Raw genomic sequence first — 21,894 nt, forward strand, 5'->3', positions numbered from 1 at the left:
AAATAGATCAATTTGTATACCATGGTTAGTGCTGGACCTAATTTGAGCCAGGGGTGTTTTAGATGAAAGACTCCTCCCTCCCCCCCCCCCCCCCCCACCAAAAGTCCCCAATTTGACCATGAATTTTATTGCATATTGAAATTATATGCTTTAAAAGCAGGGCTTCTTTAGGATCATAGGACCAGATAATAATTTAGAAATCCATTTTTATATAAAGTTTTCTGCTATCCTCTTACCAACCTTGTGCAACTCTAATTTTACCAATGAAGACTTGTCACCTCTCACTTTGATGGAGGAGACAAATTTTAATTTGGTTGCCCAATGTTTTTTTTTAATCTGGGAGCATTAATCCCCCCATTTCATAATTCTAAGTTAATTTATCAAAGGAGACTTTGGAAGGCTTACCTTTCCACTGAAACTTCCTGATGCATTTATTAAGGTTTTGAAAAAAAATCTGAGGTATAAGAACAAGCAAATGTTGGAGGGGAAAAATATTGTATTCTATGCAACACATTCATTTTAATACAGTTGACCCTTCCATCCAAAGATATTGGGAGAGTTACTGATTCATATAGATATTCTTGATGATGAGGAGAGGGGAGCGGAGGGGGGGGGGGGGGAATCACCTGACATGAAATTAGAAAGGCAATTGTCCTCGTTTCGGGTAATTCACTCCCCTTTATCTTTCCATTTCTTCTTTACCTATCCATATTGACTTTTCTCTCCCTCACAAATGGCGTTCCACTGACTCCCAGTTGTCAAAAGAACCCCTTGTCGTGGTGTCATCAAGGAGAGCAGGCTCCCAGGCAGGAGCAAGACCGTGGACTCCCAGGCTCTGTAGCATTCCCTCCCTCGGTGCAGCAGACCTCCCCAACGCTGACTCCAAACCCTCAGCCAATTACCATACAATGGGCTCCCTGGTGTATGGTGGGTCTAGAAGGGGAGGTTCAGAGTTGGAACTTGAGCTTCGGGGTCGGGAGCTCACCATTGAGCATTCCACCGGCCCAGGAAGCCTCCCCAGGGATCAGTGGCAGCAGTGTGTACGTGTCAGGGATCGGCTGCAGTTGGATGGTCTTGGTGATTGGTATCAGCCAGCTTTTTTTTTTGCTGAGAATTAAACATTTTAATGCTTAAAAAACCTTCCCTTGTCATTGATGTGATTTCCTGTTGCACCCGGGCTGTTTTTTAAAAAAAAAGACCAGTTCTTTTGGGGAGGGGGTGGAATCATTTATCCGACATAGGCCTGATCTTGACCATTTTGGTTAATCAGAGTTGTACTGTACTTCTGCAGCTTCCTCATTCTATATATGCATACCACCCACTGGAAAAAGTTGCTCCTTGGGTCTCAAATTTTTGTCTTCCCGCCTCTAACCTTAGTTTTAGATTCCCTTTCCCAGATGAAAAGGCAATGTCTAATTGCCTTATTTATGCCCTTCATGGTTTTGTATACCTCAAGTTAACCACTTAAGCCTCTTAACCTCCAGACGAAAAAAAAGTCCCCATTTCTCCAAGGCCACTAGTCCCAGCAGTGTCTTTATGAATTAAATGCTGGTTATATTATCGCTCTGAATTTATTTGGTGGTACAGCAATGAGATCTTGCATGCATGTGTGCCTTGCCATATATTAAACAACTTGGAAATGGCTCCATCGTTTTAACATAGATTTAGAAGGGAAAATGTTTTGAGTGTGGTTGATGAAACATTTCTCTCTGGTTCTTGACTAGTAATCCTGACTCTAGAGCATTGCATTGTATTAAACTAGGAAATATTTGCTGTGTAAATAGCATATTTGTGAAATTTTCTGTTGGTAGTAGACATCAATACTGCTCTGGTAGCTTCAATACTGCTCTGGTAGCTTCGATACTGCTCTGGTAGCTTCGATACTGCTCTGGTAGCTTCGATACTGCTCTGGTAGCTTCGATACTGCTCTGGTAGCTTCGATACTGCTCTGGTAGCTTCGATACTGCTCTGGTAGCTTCGATACTGCTCTGGTAGCTTCGATACTGCTCTGGTAGCTTCGATACTGCTCTGGTAGCTTCGATACTGCTCTGGTAGCTTCGATACTGCTCTGGTAGCTTCGATACTGCTCTGGTAGCTTCGATACTGCTCTGGTAGCTTCGATACTGCTCTGGTAGCTTCGATACTGCTCTGGTAGCTTCGATACTGCTCTGGTAGCTTCGATACTGCTCTGGTAGCTTCGATACTGCTCTGGTAGCTTCGATACTGCTCTGGTAGCTTCGATACTGCTCTGGTAGCTTCGATACTGCTCTGGTAGCTTCGATACTGCTCTGGTAGCTTCGATACTGCTCTGGTAGCTTCGATACTGCTCTGGTAGCTTCGATACTGCTCTGGTAGCTTCGATACTGCTCTGGTAGCTTCGATACTGCTCTGGTAGCTTCGATACTGCTCTGGTAGCTTCGATACTGCTCTGGTAGCTTCGATACTGCTCTGGTAGCTTCGATACTGCTCTGGTAGCTTCGATACTGCTCTGGTAGCTTCGATACTGCTCTGGTAGCTTCGATACTGCTCTGGTAGCTTCGATACTGCTCTGGTAGCTTCGATACTGCTCTGGTAGCTTCGATACTGCTCTGGTAGCTTCGATACTGCTCTGGTAGCTTCGATACTGCTCTGGTAGCTTCGATACTGCTCTGGTAGCTTCGATACTGCTCTGGTAGCTTCGATACTGCTCTGGTAGCTTCGATACTGCTCTGGTAGCTTATGATGCTGATTTTTATCAGATGTGTCTGTTAAACTGAAAGGTATAATTTGATTTTAAGGGTAGGTGGGATTGTTAAAGCAGCCTCTTTTCAATTCTTTAAGTGTTAGAATGTGCTTTCATTGTACCTAGAAACTGGCAGCAATTTCTGTAGTAAATCCATGTTGAAATAATAAAATTGTTAGCAATTCTTCCTTGTGGACTGTTTTGCAGTTTCCTTGCATTATCTTGATCTTGATGTATACTTGAGGTGTTTTTAATTCATCTGAAATTACCTGGAAAATTCTGTTGAATGAGAGAAAGTGAAATTTTAATTCTATTTTTATAGATTGTATATTTTCCAGTTGTATTCCCTATTAAATTTTATCCTTCGTTTGTTTTTGCTTCCTTGGGTACAACTGAGAGTTTGCCATTTTCTGGAACCCTTATTCTTCATGATTTTTATAATTGACCTGGATGAGGAAGTGGAGGGATGGGTTGGTAAGTTTGCTGATGACGCAAAGGTTGGGGGTGTTGTGGATAATGTGGAGGGCTGTCAGAGGTTACAGCAGGACGTTGATAAGATGCAAACTGGGCTGAGAAGTGGCAGATGGAGTTCAACCCAGATAAGTGTAAAGTGGTTCATTTTGGTAGGTCAAATATGATGGCAGAATATAGTATTAATGTTAAGACTATTGGCAGTGTGGAGGATGAGAGGGATCTTGGGGTCCAAGTCCATAGGACCTTCAAAGCAGCTGCACAAGTCGATTCAGTGATTAAGAAGGCATATGGTGTATTGGCCTTCATTAATCATGGAATTGAATTTAGGAGTCAAGAGGTAATGTTGCCATATAGGACCTGGTCAGACCCCACTTGGAGTACTGTGCGCAGTTCTGGTCACCTCACTATCAGAAGGATGTGAAAGCCACAAAATGGGTGCTGAGGAGATCTAAAAGGATGTTGCCTGGTTTAGGGAGCATGCCTTATGAAAATGGGTTGAGTGAACTCCTCCTTTGCCACTCCAAGGAGAAAAGGCTGAGAGGTGACCTGATAAAGGTGTTTAAGATGATGAGAGGCACAGATCATGTAAATAGTCAAAGGCTTTTTCCCAGGGCTAAAATGGTCAAGAGGACACTGGTTTAAGTTGCTGGGGAGTAGGTACAAAGGAGATGTTGGGGGTGTTTTTTTTCCAACACAGAATGGTGGGTGCATAGAATGGGCTGCCGGCAATGGTAATGAAGGCAGATGTGTTAGGATTCTTCAAGAGACTTTTGGATAGGTATGTAGAGGTTTTTAAAAAAAAAAAAAATGCAGGGCTATGGGTAAGCCTAGTAATTTCTAAGCTAGGGACAGTTTGGCACAACTTTGTGGGCTGAAGGGCCTGTATTGTACCGTAAGTTTTCATTGTTCTATGAATGGAGATATATTTTTGTTGGAAGCCAGTGCTTGGAACTCCCTTCCAATAGCTGACCATTTTGGAAAGGGAATGCCAATTTCTTTGAGCAATTCCCTTCAATGTTACTAGTAAGAGGTTTTGTTTTGCAACTGAAAAAATGATGTTATCAATCCATTTAAATAAACATTAGAGTGAGTCATGTTAAACAAGGAAATCTGCACATGATGTAATTGTACTGTAGTTCACACAAAAATGCTGGAGAAGCTTAACAAGTTGCACAGTGTTCTTCATGTAACAACATTTCAAGCCTGAACCCTTCATCAGGTTATGAGCCAAAAGCAGGCAAATGCTTGAACCAAAGTGGTGGGGGAAGGAGCATAGGTCAACAGGCAAGAGGTCATAGGGAAATGTGGGTAGGAGGACACAAGCGTAAAAAGCCGAGAAGTGATGGGGGAGGTGATAGCCATCTGAATGGAGAGGGATGGGGAAGTGTGGGAGACAGGGGAATGGCTAATGGAAACCATAGAAGTTGATGCAAATGTTATCCAGTTGGAGAGTGCCCAGATGGAATATGAGGCATTGCTCCTTCAGGATGGCCTCAGTTTGGCAATGCATGTTGGCCCAGAATTGAAATGGTTGGCCAGTGGGCCTACCATTGTTGCAGAGTTAAGGTGCTCAACAAAATTATCATTCAATCTCTCCAATGTAGAGAAAGCCACAAGAGCACCAGATGCATTAGATGACCCCTGCAGATTCATAAGTGAAGTGCTGCTTCACTTGGAAAGACTGTTTGGGGCCTCGAATGGTGGGGAGGAAGGATGTGTGGGAACAAGTGTGATCATGGGTAAGTACCAAGGGAACCTACCGAGAAGCAGATAAGCAGGCAGATTTTGGAATGGTTGGGAAATACAGGGTTGTAGTTATGAGTGATTTCAACTTCCCTAATATTGTTAGGTCTGCTTTGTTCATGAATGAGTGAGACAAACACCAGGCTGAGTCGAAATCAGGGTTCTTTGTTCTTTATTACCGGATTGTAACACTTGCGACTAACAAAGTTAGTCGGAGAATGCATTCTGCCGTTATCAGCAAAATGGTGATTTTTTATACCCTTGGATATGTGCTTAGAACATCATCATATCATTACTTGTCCAATGACTAAAACTGTTGCTATCCTTTCCCTGCTAGCTTCCTGCCTCTCAATCCATCAATGTCTCTCTTATCTTGTAAGTACAAGGATGCATTCTGTTACTCCTTAGTACTGGGTGACTCCTTCTCCGGTCCCATCTCATGATGTTTTACCTAACAGGAGTACAAGGACACCTCCCCTTCTTGTTACTGCCCTGTACAGGGTAACTCCCTACACATTCCCATCTCATGATGTTTTACCTTACAATCCCTCCTTTGTCCTCTTTAGAGGACAATCTCGCCCTGACTATGCTACCACCGCGTTACATTAGTTCGCCTATTATTGCCAAGCTCTATACGGGTTCTGTTCACAGGGTAGTTCGGCTGGTGGGCGAGGGCTCCCCCAACCCTCCTTTGCGTACACCCCCCATCCGTCACCCCGATCCCATTGCCCGTTTACAAGTTTCATCCCATTTGCCCCCAAGCAAAAAACTAGCTAACCCCCCGTACATTAGTAAATTCCCAAGTTAACATATGGTCTACAATCTAATTCATAATACTTGTTCTACAATCTGATTAATAATGTTTGTGTTACAATCAATGTTATAATATTTGGGTTACAAGCAAGGTTAAAATTATATGTGTAACAATCTAATTCACAATCCCTCCTTCCCATCACATTCCCCTTCAGACTCCAGATCGATCTCAGCAACTTTCTCCGTCTCCTGTAATGTGAGATAGTCTTGCTCCACAGCCTGCACAGCTTGATATTTCGGAGGCAGTTCATCACGGTCAGCAAGGGCTGTCTCTATGGTCCTCGTGACCTGCATTCGAATGCATGGAATACAACAACAGCCACAAGTGATAAAAATTGATACAGAAATGAACAAACCCAGCAAAAGTTGTCCTAACAATGTGCTCCATCTCCCAAACACTCCCTGTAACCAGGATAAAACAGGATTGGGGACTCCAGACTGGGCTTTTAATTCTTTCGCCAATGCCCTAAGTTTCGTTAACCCCTTAGTGAGTGATCCATCTGGCCCTGTGTTATTAGAGATAGAAGTGCAGCATAGATCTCCAAACATAGCACACACTCCACCTTTCTCTGCCAGGACCATATCAATCGCTATCCTATTCTGAAGTGTCATAAGGGAAGTTTCTGACAGTTGTTGATGTATTGCCTCAACAACGTCCCTGGTCAAATTTGCAAGGCGCTGGACATTATAGTGAATAAGGTTGATCCTATTAACATTCTTATTTACAGTGATGGGAAATATTGCACTAAAAACAGGAAAGCTTTCAAACCCAGCTGCAATCTCATCGGCTAATTTAAATTCGTCCGGAATATTCCGGGCTTGGCCAATGGCATCAATCCATACCCCATCAGGGTTCCTTCCTCCCGGCCCCAAGAGTCCAACACTCCTCCTTTTTCTCCACAGCCAACTCTCTGTGTGGCGCAATTCTAGGGAATCCTCGTCTCCCTCCTGCCTTTTGACAATCAGCACTGGCGCATTAAGGGTTACTAGAGCACACCGACCATCCTAGTTAGCGGGGAGCCAGTTGTACAGCACTCTTCCTCCACAAAACTCATCTGTGTAGTCATTCAATCTGCTACAAGTCTCCTTAGTTTCAGATTCATTTTTTTTGTTATGGGACCTCAAAATCATCCCCTGTATATGTTCATGATAACCAGTAACCTGTTTGGCTGCCCTGTCAGGCACCCATGTGGCGTTTTCCCTGCTAATAGTAGGTCGTCTACATACTGAATCAGTGTAACATCTTCCGGGAGCTTTAATTTCATTAGGATTTCGCTAAGGGCCTGATTGAACAGTCCTGGACTGTCCTTATAACCCTGAGGTAATCTAGTGTATGTGTACCGATGTGCTTGGTAAGTGAAAGTTAACCAGTCTTGCCATTCCTCAGCTAAATTCAAGCAGAAGAATGCGTTTGCCAGATCAATGACAGTATAGTATTCGTGCTCCGGAGTAGCCCTAAGTGCTACATATGGGTCTGGGACTGGTCTCCCGATGGTCTTGGTAGCCAAGTTAATTTCCCGGAGGTCGTGTACCATCCTCCAGTCTTTTCTACCCTGTTTGGGAACAGGCATGATGGGCGTGTTCCACATACTGTCAGGTGCCGCCCTTAAAACCCCTGACTCCATTAACCCTTCTATCGTTCCTTTAATACCCTCCTCCTGACTGGGCGACAAGCGGTATTGTTTTCTCCATATTGGTTTCTGCCCGGGGTTGGCCAATTCTAGAAATACCTCTCCTTTTATTACTCCCACATCATAGGGCCCCGTTGTCCATATATGTGGACTCAGATTAGAAAGATATTTGTCTGAGTCTCTGTGATCAATATTTTCTCCTTCTATGGCTCGGTCTCTTTCTACTTTCTCATTCACTACCTGGTCCCATGCTTCAATATTCAGTCTGACAAATTTTCCTCCCTCCGAGGTGGAATATCCCGGGATTTCTGTCTGCCTGTATTCACACCCTATCGCTTCCTTTACCATCGGACCCAGCTGTCGAGCGTGATGATCTTTGTCAATACCCAAGGTCACATGAGGCACACTTTCTACTCCCAAGCAGAACCACTCCATTTGTTCTTCTGTCATGACAACCATAGCAGCTATTCCCTCCTTACCTACAAAGATAAATGGACAATGTATCGTTTCTGTCTTCCCTTCTTTTAGAGAGTCCCACCTCTCCTCATATTCCTGGTCCGGGTGGATGGTGTAGTTTAATGTAACATGCATAGGATCTAGTGGATAATGGTAATCCCCATACCGAGGAATACTGGCCCTCCACTCAAAAAACTGTTTAATCAGCCCTGGGCCTGGTTCATCATACAGTAGCCGACTCCAGAAAATACTAACCTCCACAGAGTCTTCTGAAGCGTTAGATGGGGTCATTACTATAAACTGTCCTCCCCTTCTTATTGTATCCCCTGGGTATGTTAACCGAAGGCCCTTCTCAGAACATTGTATGGTTATTCCTAGTTTGGTAAGAATGTCCCTTGCTAATAAATTAATGGGGCAACTTGGCACAACCAGGACAGGCGTTTTAACCCTTTGTCGTCCAAATGTCATGTCGATGTTATCTGTATAGGGCTGTGTTTCCCTTATCCCGGAGAATCCTATTGTAGATAATGTTTTGCCCGAAAATGTGCTCCCTGGGGGTTTTTTAATCACTGTCGTAACTGCTGCCCCTGTGTCAACCATAAATTCAATTTTTTCTCCATTTACCATCCCCCAAATTTTTGGTGGCTCCCAGGGAGGCGTGATTTTTGATTCTCCAGGGCACCTTCAATAATCAAATTCAGCACCTTCCTCAATATAGTCATTACACTGAGGTGCCTGGACTTGTTGATCACTCTGCCACCCCCCGATTCTCTGGGGCCCATCAATGTGTCCACCCCTACCCCTTGCTTGTCCTCTTAAGTTTCCTCCTCTTCCCCGATAGCCTCTAATAGAGGGTAATCTTTTTCCCCTTGCTCTCCCAGCCTCCGGACAGTTCCGCTGGTAGTGTCCAGGATTTTGGCAGTACCAGCATACTGCATGTTCCCCTCTATACATTGTACCTAGCTGTCTTTCCCAACCATTTCTTACTTGGGGTCCCGGATTTATCACTGGCCCCATGACCTGTGGGACTATCTGTTGGGCCGCTAATTTAACCCCTATATGTTCTATGGCTCTCACCAATTTATCGGTTGTTTTGTCCACCTCCTTCTGGGACGCACTTTCTGACTTAGCATGCTCTGATTGACGATGTCGTTTGATTGCATGTGTCAGGTGTCTTTTCCACAAATCCTCTGACATTGTCTCTAATCCCACAATGTCCCTTAATTTTGCTTGAACCGTAGCAGGTAGTCCGTTTATTATCCCATTACGAAAGTGAGCCCTTCCTAAGGGGCTGTGGTCGGGTCTTTCTCCAGTCCCTGTTTCCCATAAGTCCCATGCTCGAGTGAAATACTCGTGTGCAGTCTCTCCTTCCTTTAGTTGAAGGGTTACCAAGGCATCCAAACTATAGGGTGTAGGAAATGTTTCTCTAAGTGCTTCCCAAAATTTATTCCAAAGTGGGTTAAATTCTATTTCATCCCCCAATTTACTGCTTCTTACAATTTTCTCTATTTGCTTCAGGGCCCCTTCTGCCTTTAATTTTATCATGATAGTTCTGACATCTGCGAGTGCTAATTGTTCTTGGCAGGTTTCTCGCTCAAAACAAGAAATCCATGGACTAGCCCCATTACTCAACGGAGGTAGTTTTTTCATTAAACTCTCTAAGTCCATTCGTGACCAGGGTACATATTTTTGAGTTCCCCGTCCCGTGATCAGTAATGGGCATTGATATCTCAATTTTGGGGATTTCTGCTCCTTCTTTACTCTTGGCATGCATTTATTTATCCCACCTTGTTCTGACTCTTCTTTGTCACTGTCACTGTCCCTATCAGTTTCCAATGTCTCAGGGTCAAAGGTATATTGGTCACGTTCATCTCTAAGATAATCTTTTCGGCCATAGTTTAGTTGTTTCACATCTTTCTCTTTTGTCCTAACTATGTCCAGGTAGGCATGTCTATTTTTCTCCCTCCCGAGTCTTTTCCTTTTACTTTCCTCCCATGGTGGATCGTATCTCGTTTCCTCATCTGTACTACACTTTTCGTCCTTTGCTCCTATTACCATTCCTTCAGCTTTAATTTCTCCTGACAGTGTTGTAGTTATCTTTTCCACTTCCTTCAATACACCTACCATTAATTCTTTTTGATCCTCACTGATCTGCCCCAGCACATTAATATCTCTGTTTAAGTTTTTAATGTTATCCTGAACCTTTTTCATGTTCCATTTCTGTATCTCTAACTCCTTTTCTATTTTCTTGGACTCCAGAGGGGTCTCTACATCTATTACTCCCCCTTCTATTTTTATTAAAGGGGCCTGTACCTCGTCTGATGTGTCCCTATTCCCGTGGTTCTTGTCACACCCCAGTGTCTCAATATCTGGATATAAGGGACGTGACTCCAGTATCCCATCTGGGGTGTCAGAGAGAGAGAGAGAGAGAGAGAGAGAGAGAGAGAGAGGGGAGGGTGAAAGGAGGGAGGGAGAGAGCAAACCCGGACACTTCGTGGCTGGAAACTGGAAACAGGCACTTTTCCTTTCCCTTCTGTGTTTTGTTTCTTCCAGCTTATCTAAGCCTCTACGTTTTAAAATTTTTTTCCTCACCTGTCAGGAACATCTCAGTGCCCCCGGGTAACCAACCCCTCTTCCTCCAGCGGTCTACACATTTTCGGAGCATTTTTTGTTTTTCCAATGCCGCATTACTGGTATTTCGCTCCTCTAATTCCTGATTAATTTCCTTAATAACTTGGTCAAAAGTCTTAGCAGGCAACTGTACAGCCATAGCTGCGGGACCGCTTTCTAATGCCTGTTTTAATTTAGGTTTTTGTCCGTTTAGGGGATCTATGTCAACGAAAATTGCTTTTAAAAATGTCTCCTTGCAAGCTGGATGACTAATATCTTTTAAAAGAACAGTCTCTAAGTCTTGTCCTCCAATTGACTTCAGACTGTCCTGTATACTCTGATTGCTCGTTTTCCACTCTCTGTTTTCCCAAAGGGGTCTGAAAGTTAAATTACAACTAGAAAACCAAATATTTGGGCTATACTTTTGTCCTGTTTCCCTGTACCAATCTATGAATTTACGTAACTTTATCTCCTTGGTGATGTTGGGAATACCCTCATTTAACTTATCAAAAGTATTTCGAATAAACTGGGTGTCTCTTAGGAGTTTGTCAACTTTTTCATTAATATCTCCTACCTGATCCGGACACAGCTGTCGCAGCCTTCTGTCGTCGTTCTTGTTCACCAGGCAGGCGTCCCTGAGTACTTTTTTTGTTGTCTCAAGGTCTCTAGTGTCTGCTGTGGTATTCCACCACGGCGAATTGGGGAAATAAATTCTTAACTTCTCAAGTGTACAGACATTATCATACCTACCGGACATTTATAAGTCAGTCTCTCAGATACAATTGAGGCCAATAAGCCTGAACCTTTGTTTTCTTTCAAAGCCCAACCTTCACGTGGGAGATTTCTCCTCTTAATAACCAGTTTAGGGCAGAAAACTCAGGTCCTCAATTGTTTATAGACCACCTTATCACTCTATTGGACTTTGCAACGACACAATAAAGACTTTTAAACTCTAGTAGTTTCTTGCGAAGCACTTAATAAATGTCATTCAAACACCTTAAGGACTTTTATCTTGTCTGTAATCACTTACGTGTTACAATCCTGGCATGCGACCTTCAATTGTGGTCGTCTAATTTGTCCGATCTCCAGTTCTTACTGACAATCATAAAGATTTAAAAAAAAAAGAGAGAATTTTGTTAAAACAGGCTTCTCTGGACCTTTTTATCAGCCGGCTGAGATGATTGTCAGAAAAAACAGAAACCGTCGTCCAGTGTTCACTCACCCATCACGTCGGGGTCACCAAATTGTTAGGTCTGCTTTGTTCATGAATGAGTGAGACAAACACCAGGCTGAGTCGAAATCAGGGTTCTTTGTTCTTTATTACCGGATTGTAACACTTGTGACTAACAAAGTTAGTCGGAGAATGCATTCTGCCGTTATCAGCAAAATGGTGATTTTTTTATACCCTTGGATATGTGCTTAGAACATCATCATATCATTACTTGTCCAATGACTAAAACTGTTGCTATCCTTTCCCTGCTAGCTTCCTGCCTCTCAATCCATCAATGTCTCTCTTATCTTGTAAGTACAAGGATGCATTCTGTTACTCCTTAGTACTGGGTGACTCCTTCTCCGGTCCCATCTCATGATGTTTTACCTAACAGGAGTACAAGGACACCTCCCCTTCTTGTTACTGCCCTGTACAGGGTAACTCCCTACACATTCCCATCTCATGATGTTTTACCTTACAATATTGACTGGCACCTACTGACTACAAGAGGGACAGATGGGACTGTATTTGTCATGTGTGTACAAGGAGGATTCCTGACAATACGTGGACCAAAGGACTAGAGGAGAGGCCAGACTGGATCTGGTTCTGGGGAATGAACCTGTTCAGGTTGCGGACCTCTTGGTGAGGCATAATTTTGGTGAGAGTGACCACAACTCCCTTAGCTTCAATAGCAATGGAAAAGGATATAAACAATCAAACTATGCAAGGGTTAATTATGAAGGGATGAGGCAGGAAGTAGTGAGAATAAATTAGAAACGGATGTTTAAGGGAGAAAGTAGAGAAGTTATGTGGAGGAAGTTTAGGGACCACTCGTGCAGGGCTCAAGATAAGTTTATCCCACTGGGACAAGGAAAAGATGGTAGGAAAAGGGAACTGTGGCTGATGAAACCGGTGATGCAACTAGTCAAGAGGAAGAAGGAAGCATGCATTAGATATAGGAAACAGGAAGGGTTCATAAGAAGTATATGGTAGCCAATAAGGAGCTCAAGGAGGCATGAGAAGGCCCTGGCATGTAGAATTAAGGAGAACCCCAAGGCGTTCCATGCATATGTGAAGAACAGAAGGATGATGAGAATGAAGGTGGGGCCTCTAAAGGATAAAGGAGGTGGGGAGGTCCTAAATAAATACTTTGTGTCAATATTCACAAGAGAAAAGGATCTTGATCATGGAGAGGTCGTAATTAAACAAACCTGTGTGATAGATAAGGTGGAGATTAAGGAAGCGCAAGTGTTGGATCATCTTGAAAACATTGATAAATCCCTGGGGCCAGATGCGATTATACCCCAGGCTGCTGTAAGAAGTGAGGGGAGAAATGGCTGGGGCAGTAGCTATGATCTTTAATCCTCTTTGGCTGCAGGGGAGGTGCGGAGGATTGGAGAATGGCAAATGTAGTTCCCTTGTTTTAAAAAAAAGGTAATAGGAAGAATCTTGGGAATTATAAACCAGTGAGTGTTGCGTCAGTGGTGTACAAACTAATGTAGAGGATTCTTAAAGATAGGATCTATGAGCAGGAGTGGTCATGTTACAACTTTACAAATGTTTGGTAAGAGACAGTATTGTGTTCAATTCTGGTCATCTCATTATAGGAAGGAGGAGGAAGGTACGGAGAGGGTGCGAGGAGGAGGGGGGTACGGAGAGGGTGCGAGGAGGAGGGGGTACGGAGAGGGTGCGAGGAGGAGGAGGGGGGTACGGAGAGGGTGCGAGGAGGAGGGGTGTACGGAGAGGGTGCGAGGAGGAGGAGGGGGTACGGAGAGGGTGCGAGGAGGAGGAGGGGGTACGGAGAGGGTGCGAGGAGGAGGGGGGTACGGAGAGGGTGCGAGGAGGAGGGGGGTACGGAGAGGGTGCGAGGAGGAGGGGGGTACGGAGAGGGTGCGAGGAGGAGGGGGGTACGGAGAGGGTGCGAGGAGGAGGGGGGTACGGAGAGGGTGCGAGGAGGAGGGGGGTACGGAGAGGGTGCGAGGAGGAGGGGGGTACGGAGAGGGTGCGAGGTGGAGGGGGGTACGGAGAGGGTGCGAGGAGGAGGGGGGTACGGAGAGGGTGCGAGGAGGAGGGGGGTACGGAGAGGGTGCGAGGAGGAGGGGGGTACGGAGAGGGTGCGAGGAGGAGGGGGGTACGGAGAGGGTGCGAGGAGGAGGGGGGTACGGAGAGGGTGCGAGGAGGAGGGGGGTACGGAGAGGGTGCGAGGAGGAGGGGGGTACGGAGAGGGTGCGAGGAGGAGGGGGGTACGGAGAGGGTGCGAGGAGGAGGGGGGTACGGAGAGGGTGCGAGGAGGAGGGGGGTACGGAGAGGGTGCGAGGAGGAGGGGGGTACGGAGAGGGTGCGAGGAGGAGGGGGGTACGGAGAGGGTGCGAGGAGGAGGGGGGTACGGAGAGGGTGCGAGGAGGAGGGGGGTACGGAGAGGGTGCTGTCTGAATTGGGAAACTAGTCTTTTGAGGCAAGGTTAGGAGAGCTGGGACTTTCTACTTTGGAGTGTAGAAGGATAAGAGGAGACTTAATGAAGGTCTACAAGATTATGCAAGAATAGATAGGGTGGACAACCAGCACCTTTTTCCTAGGGCAGGATCGGCAAATACCAGAGGATGTATGTTCAAAGTTAAGGGTGGGAGGTTTAGGGGAGACATCAGGGATAAATTGTTTTGTTTAATATAGAGAGTTGTGAGTGCCTCGAATGTCTTGCTAGGGATGGTGGTGGAAGCTGAAACATTGGGGGCATTTAAGAGATACATGAATGAAAGGAAAATAGAGGGTAATGGTAATGGTGTAGGGAGGGTTTAGAACTTTATGACAGGAATATCTGGGTCGGCACAACATTAAGTGCCGAAGGACCTGCACTGTGATGTATTGGACGATTAGCGGGAAGGGACAAGTCAATGTAATTTTTATTTTAGTTTTAAAGCAACAAAATCTCCAGGAAGGAGAATGGTTCTTTGTCAAAGTGTTTTCCCCTATAAAAGTGGATGTCAATGAACATAAAATTTAATTAAATTTAATTTGGCATTCTGATTATTGGTATACTTGTCAGAGAAGCTTAGGCAATTTCTGCCAGTGGCGAATCTCTGCCTTGCAGCAGGCAAAATGAAATTTCATGTAATATGACACTATCACTATTCAAGATTAAGTTTATTATCATAGTAATATTTTTCCATAAACTGTGTCAGTACTTTTAGGTAGGCTTAACACAATATGATTCCTATGGGAGTGCCAGAAGAAGGAAAATTCCTGGCATAGCAGCAGAGAGACTAGAGATTCACGCCAGTTTTGCAGCAGCAGACTGCAGAGACTGAGTATATACAATTTTAAGTTCAAGGATACATATTGTGAGTGCAATAGAATCCCCATCATCCCTCACCAAAGGGGAAATGTCAGATATGTAAGTTTTCTGATTAACTGAGACTCACTCTTCCAATGCCTAACTAATACAACTTCATTAATAATACACTTTTGAAAAGACAAAAGACAGCAAAATGTAAACTATTTTGGAAATAAAATCAAAATTGTTGTCTTTAATTATGTGAAGTTCACTTTAATCAGGTAATTGGCATAACTTGCATAATTTAACTTTGAACCCCAGTCACTGGTGTTTTAACTGTCATGCTAGCTGCTACACTAACAGTGTCACTACCCCAAATTTACAGATAAAGGCTTATACATAATATAAATAAAGATAGGCAGGGATAGGGAGACACTTTGGGAGTGTCACCCCAGTGGTGAGCTGCAACTTCATCCTGGGTGCCAGCATTTCATTCCAATGCAACTTCATTGAAACTTTACCAGCTCCATTGAGATGTCCTGGTCAGGTCTCCTCGGCGCACCTTCCTTGCGCTAACAACCTGACTCCACACGCAAGCAAAAAGAATGCATGTACAATGAGGGGCATTGCTGGCTCAGTGGAGTAAACCTGTGCATGTCCAACGAAGTTTCAGCGTTCCCATGCGGGGTCCATCTGCCCAGTCTTATTTATCTGAAATTTTATTAATTTATTTATTTCCTCAATTTTTGCTGGTGTTTCATTTTTCAGTTGATTAAATTCTGGATAATTGGGATTTTACTGCATTCAGACTGGAGAACCAAGACTAAAGTATTGGTTGCCTGCAGCTAGCTTGTACAAGTTTCTTTGGCATTTGGGTCCAAATAGGTAAAAGTGTCCTTTCCCTGATTAAGATTTTAATCAATTTTACAACTGTGAAAATTACTTCAAAAATGTGTATTATGCTTGATTACATCACTGAGCCATAGAGTGTTTTTCTATTGCAAGCAATGATGGAATAATACATTAACATCATTAGCCATAGAGATTGGTCATGCAATGCTTTGTAGAAGTGGCATGACATTAGCTTTATTTGCAGACCTTCGTCTTGTAGTTTCTTGCAATTGATTTCAATGGTGTCACTTATAGTTGTCTGTAAAACATATTTTGTCATTTGCTGAAAATAGTGAGGAATGTGGAACTACTAGGTGGGATTTGATCATTTCTCTATTTTGGTACTTTTTAGTCCAATTTCTTCTTTGCTATTAATCCTGTTTTATTACACTATCAGTTAGATTTTATTCCTTTTCCAACCAAACAATTGTTATTGGAAATTGGTTGACTTTGTTTTACCATTTTTGTATCTGAAAGCATGCAGTCTTAAAATAGGACAGCAGATGGCATTATAAAATATTAATGTTGCGTCATAGTTCTGGCTTGCACAGACAACGTCCAAGTATTCAAACAGAATTTTCTTATTTTAAGAAAACATTTTGACTCCAGTATGAAAAGTCAGCTAAATTGTTAGAAGGTGCATGACTTATTGGTTGGAGTTTTATTATGAAATAATCGATGTAAATTGAAGTGAACTAGCAAAAATTGAAAGAAAATTCAGTAATTTTTAAAATGAGAAATACTTTGATTTTACTGATATTGACATCAAATTACTCAAAAGCTGCTGTGCAGAGCATCTTTTCCCAGATCTTTGCAGTCGGTTACACAGCATCAGGAGAATGAGATAATGATCAGTGTTTGTCTATTTTTTGTGCACAGTTTGGTGAACCGTTTCAATGGCCAACTTGCTGTATTAACCTGAAGTTTCCTGAAGTCCTTGATAATACAAAAAAATTGAAGTTTTAAAAAAAAACTTGGATGAAAGTAAAAATATTTGTTCCATGATTTCTTTGTAGAAATGGCAGATTTCCATTTTCTAAATCAAGTTCTACTAGTTGTACTTAGCAGGAGAAAGTATTGAAGGTTCATGGTTCAATTTTGTGTGTGCATGTGCAATCAAAATAAATGATTTTAGATGTCTCTTACCAAAAAAAGATAGCAGATTTTTGTTGTTCAACTTGCTTTTGTCCAGTTTTGATTGAACATATTTCTGAGGACAATGGGCACGATCAGTACGAGCATCCATAGGGAATTTGTTTTCTGACGTTAGTGCATTATGAGAGGGTATTTTGTGATAGTAATGGAATTAGTGATTTTTGGCAGTAGAAATTTGAGGGACGTTGAAGCATTCCAAATTCTTAAAGCTTCAAAATGTAGGTGCAGGAATGGTATTTCCCTAGAATAGATTTCTAGAACTTTAGAGTTTAGAAGAGTAGAAATAAATTCACTTTGCAACTCTCTCCAGGTTTGCTGTAATGGCTCAGCTACTAAGTAAATTCAAGATGGGTGAATTGATCTTTAAATGTAGGGAGTTGTAGTTGGTACAGGAGAGTGGTAGAAAGCTGGAAGATTAGTCATGATTTTATTGATGGCAGAGCAGACCCAAGATACTGAACTGCTTCCTAAGAATCTGAACTAAATTTATAACAGTAAATAATTTTTAATTTGATGCCAAATGATATGGAGTCAAGTATTAAGCACATAAGAAATAGGAGCAGGAGTAGGCCATCTGGCCTGTCAAGCCTGCTCCACTCACTATTCAATGAGATCTTGGCTGATCTGATAAGAGGATCATCTCCACTATTATGTCTCTGTTACTTGAGAGGCTTCTTAAATAACTTTGAGATGCAAGATTCAATTAACAAGAGATTTTACATTCTGATGTCTTCCACCATCTCAGGAAAACTGTTCACACACACATGTACATATGCGTACACCCCACAGTGATGTACTACAGTGAGAAGGTTGTATTCTTGTGCAGTTACAAAATAGTTCACATTATCCTGACTATATAACATCCCTTCTCAAGATAAAGAAAAATTGTTCTTTATCAGTTTCTTTCCAGTGCAACTTAAGTAACTGAACTTGTACACTCGTTTATTTTCACAACTATTTTAAAAAGTTCTAATTGATATAGCAATGGCGGCAGTATGTTTCTTCGCCATCTTATGGATTTTACTATGACTGTTGGGCTTTGTGTTGCTGGTTCACATGTAGGTGATGTAACTTGTGCTTCACCTGATAACTGCTGTTGATGTTTCAGTATTAGTGGTTGTGGTCTCTTCACTTGTTGTTGGTGTTGCAGGCTTTGCTGGTATTGAAGCTTTCTGCTTCATCACATCTTGTGTTGGTTGGTTGTAAATTCTGTTCCTCCTAAGCTGATTGCCAGAGTGTCTCGACAATATATGATCTTGATGTCTCAGCTTCTCTGATGACTTTTCCTAGGGTCCATGTTTTCAACGTTGGCTCTTGAATATGGACATGCTGCCCTCTGAGTTCTGGCAATGTTTGTGGATGTTTGTTATAATGCTGATGTCCTTGCATGTCAGCCAATCTTCTGGTTTCCTTCTGGAGGGTGTATTTTGCTTGGCAGAGTTGTTTTGTATTTTCTGCCATTTAAAAGTTCTGCTGGAGACTTCATGTCGGGCCTTAAAGGTGTTACTTGTATGATAGAAGAGCTAGGTCTGGGTCTTCCTTTGTTTCGCCACACTTAACTAGTGTGCGTTTCACAGTTTGCACTTGTCTTTCAATGAATCCATGACCTTTCGGGTATTATGGGGATGATGTAGCGATAATAAACCCATATTCTGCAGCCAGCTTTCTGAATTCTTGTGACGTGATCTGTTCCATTGTCACATATTACTTGCTCAGGTATTCCTTGCTCAGCAAGGAGCGCTCTCATTTCTGAAGTGATGGTCAATGCTCTCAGGTCTTGATTCTCGATGAACAAGTCTACTCCCACTGTGTGCCATGGCCTGGCAGGTACTGCTGTGGAAATCATTTCCTCTTTTTGTTGTGTGTTTCTTTTCATGCTTTTGGATATCTTTGTCTTGATCTCATAATTGACAGATCAACTGCAACTCCTGGCAGCTATCCAGTCCTCGAATTGTATCTACCATGTAGAATGAATGTACAGAGGATGTTCTTTCCCTTATGGCAGCCATTGATCTTAGCTCTCCCTAGCTGGTTGATCATGGGCCCACCGCAGGCCATTAATGTGATATTGCTGTTTTCAATGCACTTTTGGATACCCTTTTATTATGTTCTCTGGGAACATCTGGCGGTAGAGCCTGAATTGAAGGATGTTGTTTGGTGATCCAGTATTCAGTTTCAACTTTAGGTTAAATATTGTAGGTTTGTTCTGGATTGTCTTCTGTATTTGGATCCTCACTTCCTTCTTTTCATCTCACCTGACATCTTGTGAAGGTGTATGGATTTTATGCCCAGTATCTGGGTGTCAGAGACCTCAATGTTGTTTCCCTTTATGTGGTGGATCTTGTCTTTTATTTTCTTCTTACTGTTCATACCAGACTTGCACATCTTTGCCCAGTGGTTTGCTTTACCACAGACTCTACATTCAGAACCATATCCGGGCCATTTGTTTCAGTCATCAAAGGGGTGTTGTCTGCTGCAATTGCTGCAGGTCTTGGGGGTTTGCACTTATTGTGTTTTTTATAGCATCAACTCTTTGCTGTGGGTGGGTCTGCATAGATGAGGCTTTCATTTGCATCTTTGTGGCTTTGAAGGCTCTGGCTGGGTCTACAGCTTCAAGCTATCCTTCCCTATAAGTCTTTTGCACTTTGGGATAGGCACTCCTCCATATTAGTTGATCAACTAATCTTTCCTCTATAATCCTTAAATCTGCATTTTGCAGCAACAATTTTTAGTTTAGTGAGAAAGTTATCAACAGTTTCATCAGTCTCTTGCATTAAGCCTTGAAATTCATAGTGTTTAATTCTGATTAGACCTGGGTTCAAGGTGAGAAGCAAACATTGCAAATATCTGCTCTGGATCACTTTTCTCCACCTCTAGTTCAAAGCTAATAAATAAGTCGAGGCGTCACTCCTCTGTCCAGAGAAGTATATAACTGGCCTTTTCTGTTGTTGTATTTTTCAGATAACTTTTGAATGCCAAATTGCACTTCTGCTGAAACTTTTTAAACCATTCAACAATGTCTTCAGCCTTCCAGACCATCACTGGGTGAACTGCTGTTGCTCCAACCATTTTTTAGTAATGTTTTTTTCTCTTCTTCCCCTTTGTATTTCAGTGACTTACAATCAATTGTATGGCATTAGTCCTGTTTTCTTACACTGCTGCCACCATGTTATGTCTCTGTGTTACTTAGGAGGCTTCTTAAATAACTTAAAGATCCAAGATTCAAATAACAAGAGATTTTTACTTACTGATGCCTTCCACCATCTCAGAAAAACTGTTAACACACACATACACACACCCCCCACAGTGGTGAACTACAGTTACTACAGTGAGAAGGGTGTATTCTTACCAGTTACAAAATAGTTCACATTATCCTGACTATATAACATTCACCTACCTGCCTTTTCCGCATATTGCTTAATCCTTTGGACACCGGCCAGTTTTAACCCTTCATTATATATATTCCCCTACTATGTAAAAATCTATCCATCCTGGTCTTAAATATATTTACTGAGGTAGCCTCCACTTGTTCAACAGATTCACCACACTCAGGGAAAAGAAGTTCCTTTTCATCTCTGACCTAAATCTACTACTCTGTATCTTGGGGCTATCTCCCCCAGTTCTGGTCTTCCCACTAATAAAATTGATTACAGGCTCTCAATTTTCCCACGTTATCGTTCTGTAGTGCTCTCTAATTATAACTGTTATGGTGTTGCAGATTTGAATATCTTTAAATATTACTGTATTGTAATTAACGTATACTGATTCCAACGTGATTATTTTAAATAAATAACTTTATGAATATTCCATTTTCCAACCAGCAAATCATTCATCCCCATACCAACACATGCTTTGTGTAGAAATTGAGAGGTGAGGTCATGAAACTTGGTGAAATGGCATTGAATCGTGTGAAATAATTTTTTGATTTGCATTTCTTGTTCCCACTTGGTTAACTTTTTTTGGGGGGGGGTGGGTAGTAAATGAAGTTTTCTCATCCATCTTTGATAGAAAAGTGAAGACCTTTGGGATTTAAAATCTGCGTTACATAAAGGTCACCTTTGATTAGAAAAGAAATTTTTGAGTAATCTATGGTACAACATTTTTAAAAAGTATGCATATTTAACAAAGATCCAGATTATAAAATTCTGGTTTGATCTAACTATAAAATCATTTGAGATTGATGCAAAATGTTTATCAAAACAAGTTGACTTCTGGGTTAATGATTAGATCCCAAAGTCATACATGTAAAGCTTTTGTGGAAAATCAGCGTCTTTAAAATTCTAATCAATTGATTACCATCTTTTAAACATTGTTGCTTCTTGTCCTTAAGAAAAAAAAATCAATTTTTTTGAGGTAACAAAATATTAGAAGCAAAATACAGGTGACCCCTCATGTCACAGAGCGATTGTCTTACTAGAAAACCACCTGTATAGAGATGTTATATTTCCCATTAAATACCATGTTTTAAGTGGAGATGCATTCCTATGGGATTTTATTTTCTCTCAACAGTAATGAGACATAATGCAACAGCTGGTATATGGTGAGGTCCACTTAAGCCTTTACTTTGGAAATTGAAAGACAAATCTCTTGCGGCCAACAGTTGTGTTTGGAGATGCAAGTGATTACAGATGATATAATAGGCCCCCACAGCATTGGCAATAGCACCGTTTTCAACAGCATTAAACTTTTATAAAATATTACTCTGAAATTTATTTGTAGTTATTCAGGTTTACAACTTAAAACTTGGACAAAAAACAAGAAACTTTCCATTCCCCTTTGTTTTTGTCTTTATTGTTTTTCATTAGGATTAAATAATTATTTACAAGATGTACATCAAACTTAAGCACTTTAGTTTATCTTAGATATGTTAGGATCATTTTAAATCTAACATCTGTGGAATGTGAATATCAGAACTTCT

At 42.1% G+C, this 21,894-nt stretch overlaps 1 protein-coding gene and 1 long non-coding RNA gene across 2 annotated transcripts in view; one reads left to right on the forward strand and one right to left on the reverse strand.

Annotated features, from left to right (window-relative positions):
• Positions 1-21,894, forward strand: part of atp6v0e1 (ATPase H+ transporting V0 subunit e1) — a 45,489-nt gene that overhangs the window by 7,638 nt on the left and 15,957 nt on the right. The window lies entirely within an intron of this gene.
• On the reverse strand, positions 5,095-11,112 carry LOC138743450 (uncharacterized). The gene is made up of 2 exons (XR_011344903.1): positions 11,024-11,112; positions 5,095-6,040 (listed from the first exon to the last, which is right to left on the reverse strand). It is a non-coding gene; the product is annotated as an uncharacterized lncRNA (long non-coding RNA).

Source organism: Narcine bancroftii, chromosome 9 (assembly GCF_036971445.1).
Source record: "Narcine bancroftii isolate sNarBan1 chromosome 9, sNarBan1.hap1, whole genome shotgun sequence".
NCBI classification, from domain to species: Eukaryota; Metazoa; Chordata; class Chondrichthyes; order Torpediniformes; family Narcinidae; genus Narcine; species Narcine bancroftii.